Source organism: Suricata suricatta, chromosome X, assembly GCF_006229205.1.
Source record: "Suricata suricatta isolate VVHF042 chromosome X, meerkat_22Aug2017_6uvM2_HiC, whole genome shotgun sequence".
Taxonomy (NCBI): Eukaryota; Metazoa; Chordata; class Mammalia; order Carnivora; family Herpestidae; genus Suricata; species Suricata suricatta.
Window position 1 is genome coordinate 88,100,442 of NC_043717.1, and position 4,167 is coordinate 88,104,608.

The 4,167-nt window shown below is 33.4% G+C and overlaps 1 pseudogene; it reads right to left on the reverse strand.

The window, feature by feature from the left end:
• Positions 1–953: 953 nt before the first annotated feature.
• LOC115283494 lies at positions 954–1,568 on the reverse strand (annotated as a pseudogene).
• Between the last annotated feature and the right edge of the window lie 2,599 nt (positions 1,569–4,167).

Below are 4,167 nucleotides of genomic sequence, written 5' to 3' on the forward strand. Positions count from 1 at the left end.
GCACTGGGTGTTGTATGGAAAACAATTTGACAATAAAATATTATGGAGGAAAAAAAAAAGAGGCGCCTATGGTTTGCCTTCCTCTCTGTTTTTATATTACTTTTCATTCTAGTTTAAAATAGAACATACAAACAAGGTTATATTGAGAAAGTTGACATTGAAAAATAAAGTTGAGAACAAAAGATTTCCCAGAGAAAAGCATTCCAGGAAGAAGGAACAGTAAGTTTACAGATTCTGAGGCTATGATTTGCTAATGTATTTTATAACATGAAGGTCATGTGACCTGAATAAATAAGTGGGAAGAATAGAAGGAGATGTGATCAGAGAGAAAAATTAATATATATAACAGAAATAGAAATAAAATGTAAATTTTATAAATATGTAGTTATATATAACTATGTAAGATTAAAACAAATATAAAGTATAAAATATAAAAAGTTATGTAAATATAAATCTATTATATATAAACAGTAATTATAAATACATTTGGTGAGAATAATTAAGCTGTTTTCATGCCTCAAGCATCCAATTTACCTCTGTATTTATTTAGATTGAAGAAAGAAAACTCTGATTCACTCACATAAGTAGATTAAATATATTTTTTTTCAAAATAACATGTCTTACAACCTTTGTACTGGTTTCAACTGATTTGATTTTTCTCTCCTAAATATTTAATTTAGATAAGAAAGAAATTTTAAAAATTTAATAAATACTAAAACCAATATGATGTCATACTTTTTTTCCTTCCTCTTTTTTTTTTTTTTTTGAGAACAGGAATCATTTCATTGACTTGATGGTTAGGATATTCATCTACTTGCTCCACTGCAGATACTCCCCCTACTCTCTCATGTCCTTTCACACAGGTGTATGAAGAGGATACTCTTATGGCAAAGACATTTTAAATGTCCCTCCAGGGACAGAACGAGGGACTTCCCTGAGTGTGTTTTGAGACCTTAGTCCTGGGCTCTGGCTTTCAGTGTTGCTTTGTACTTCCCTGTCATCTGCTTAGGTAAGGGCACTAGGTCCAGGAAGACACCTGCCTTTCCACCTCACAGATGTAGTCTCGGAGGCAGTACTTTCAAGGGCCAAAGTGAGCCGGATAAGAAAGCTGCTTTTTCTCCTGCTCCTCTTTTTCAACGGTTTCTTTGTTCTTCCCCCAGATCTTTTTGATATGCTCCATGGTATCTTTATTAATCTTGGCCTTCACATCCACAAGGTCCTGTTACCCAGAATCCAGATAGAACCGCAGGAAGGGGGACAGCCTCATGTTCTTAAACATCGTGATCTGCACCCAAGGGTTTGTGTACTGGATTTGAGATATATTGAAAAACACAAATTTCCTGGCACCCTTGCCCAGCTACCCATGTGTGTTGTAGTTCAGGCTCATGACCTTCATTGACCTTGAACACTATATGTACCTGGCTCAGGTACTTCAAGGTGCAGTAGATCAGGAAGCAGCTTTTCTTGGGCATGGCCCTGGAGGTGTTGAGGTGCCAGTCTAGCAGCAAGGAGAGATCCAGAGCAGCAGATATAGCTGACTCAGTGGACCTCACACCGCTTAGCTTCATCGCTGGTTTACACTTACTGCACAGATGCAGAGGAGATGCCTCCAGTGGCAGGCGTCCACGTTTTTCCTTTTTGACTAAGAAATTACTGGTGAATTAAACATGTGCTGAGCAGATGTTTCTGTGCTTTGCTGAGCATTTAATTGAGTGTGACTTAGATACTCTATAACCATAGATTGGCTTATATAATTTATTTTCATAATTGTAGATCAGAAATTTTTTAAACACCGACTCAGCTCTGTAAACTTCTTAATCAATAGCACACTTACAAACTTTTCATGTATCTTCTAGAAATGTCAGGAACTCTTTTATTCTCAGTTCTGCATAAAAAAAAGTGGCAATTTGACAACCCAAATAAATGGGATAGGGGTCTCAACAAGAAGTCAAAATTTGGTATATTGCATATTGGACTGTGCATTTTCTATTTATTGGTAAATTCATTAAGACACAGATAGCATTTAGGTCAACCTTTTCTGGAACCTCTAAGCACTGTCAATCACACTGAATTACTACTGAATTAGCATATGTATCCATAGAAACTTTTATGTCTTTGATTTGGAATATATAACCCAATAAATAATTTAAGCTTAAATATCAACCTTCACCTGAATATAACATACACAGTAATAGAAAATGGGGTTTACATTCGATTATCATTTTGAAGGCCCCCTAATTCCTAGGTCTAATTTTATAATCTGGGAAGAAAGTGATTCTTTTTGTTAGGATACTGACATGTATTTCTACTGATAGGTGTATAGTAAACAATAAAAATGACAGAATCTGTCAACTGAAGCTCGTAACATATTAATTTTGTTTCTTTCTGTTTCCTACATCAACGTGATTTTATCTGTCATTAAAGATATCTCTTAAAGTGTTATTGAGGTATTACTTTGCTACAATACACTTGCATTAATCAATGAGGAGCCATAGTCTTATGGCATGATATATTCAACATGCTGAATGGGGGAAAAATGCAGCCAAGAATACTCTATTCATCAAGAATATTATTCAGAATAAAAGGAGATATAAAGAGTTTCCCAACCAAAAATTAAAGTGCTTTGTGACCACTAAACCATCCCTGCAAGAAAGATTAAAGGAGACCCTCTATGAAAGGGAAGATCAAAAGTGACAAAGACAAGTTAAAAAATAAAACAGAGAAAATCTCCAAAACTAACAAGTAATAAAATGGCACTAAAATATATCAATAATTACTCTGAATGTAAATGGATTAAATGTTCCAATCAAAAGACATAGGGTGTCAGAATGGATAAAAAATAAGATTCATCTTTATGCTACCAATAAGAGACTGATTTTAGACCTAAAACATCTACAGATTGAAAATGAGGGGATGGAGAAACATTTACCATGCAAATGTATATCAAAAGGAAGTCAGAATAGCAATACTTACACAGGACAAACTAGACTTTAAACCAAAATTATAACAAGAGCTGAAGGGCAATATATTGGACAATCCAACAAGAAGATATAAAATAGTAAATTTTTATGCACCCAACCAGGAGGCAGCCTAATATATGCATGTATATATATGTATATATATATGTGTATATATACATATATATACATACATGTGTGTGTGTATTACAGACATAAAGAACTCATTGAGAATAACACAATAATATTAGGAGACTTTAACAACCCTCTTACATCAATAGAGAGATCATCTAAACAGAAAACCAACAAGGAAACAATGGGTTTGAATGACACACTGGACCACTTGGATTTAATTGTTATAGTCAGAACATTCCATTTTAAAGCAAAAGAATGCACATTCTTTTCAAGTGCACATAGAACATTCTCCAGAATATATCATGTAGTAGGTCACAAATCAGGCCTCAACAAGTACAAAAAGATTGAGATCATACCATACATATTTTCTGACCACAGTGATATGAAACGAAGTCAACCACAAGAAAAAAAAATTGGAAAGAAGATAAATACATATTGGTTAAACAACATGCTACAAAACAATAAATGGATCAACCAAGAAATCAATGGGAAATACAAAATACATAGAAACAAATTAAAATGAAAACATAATGGTCCAAAACCTTTAGAATGCAGCAAAAGCAGTTCTAAGAGGAAAGTATATAGCAATAAAGGCCTAAATCAAGAAGAAAGAAAAATTTCAAATAAACAACCTAACTTTACCCCTAATGGAGCTAAAAAAGAACAACAAAAGAAGACTAAAGTCAGCAGAATGAGGGAAATAATAAAGATTAGAATAGAAACTGATGATATAGAAACTGAAAAAAGAAACAGAAGAGATTAATGAAACTAGGAGCTGGATTTCTGAAAAAATTAATAAAATTTATAAACCCCTAGGCAGGCTTATCAAAAAGAAAAGAGAAAGAACCCAAATAAATAAAATCACAAATGAGAAAGGAGAAATAACAATTAACAGCACAGAAATACAATCCTAAGAGTATAATATGACAAAATATACACCAACAAATTGGGCAGTCTGGAAGAAATGGATTAATTCATAGAAACATATAAACCCCCAAAACTGAAACAGGAAGAAATAGAAAGCTTGAACAGACCAATAACCAGCAATGAAATGGGATCAGTAATTAAAAAAAAA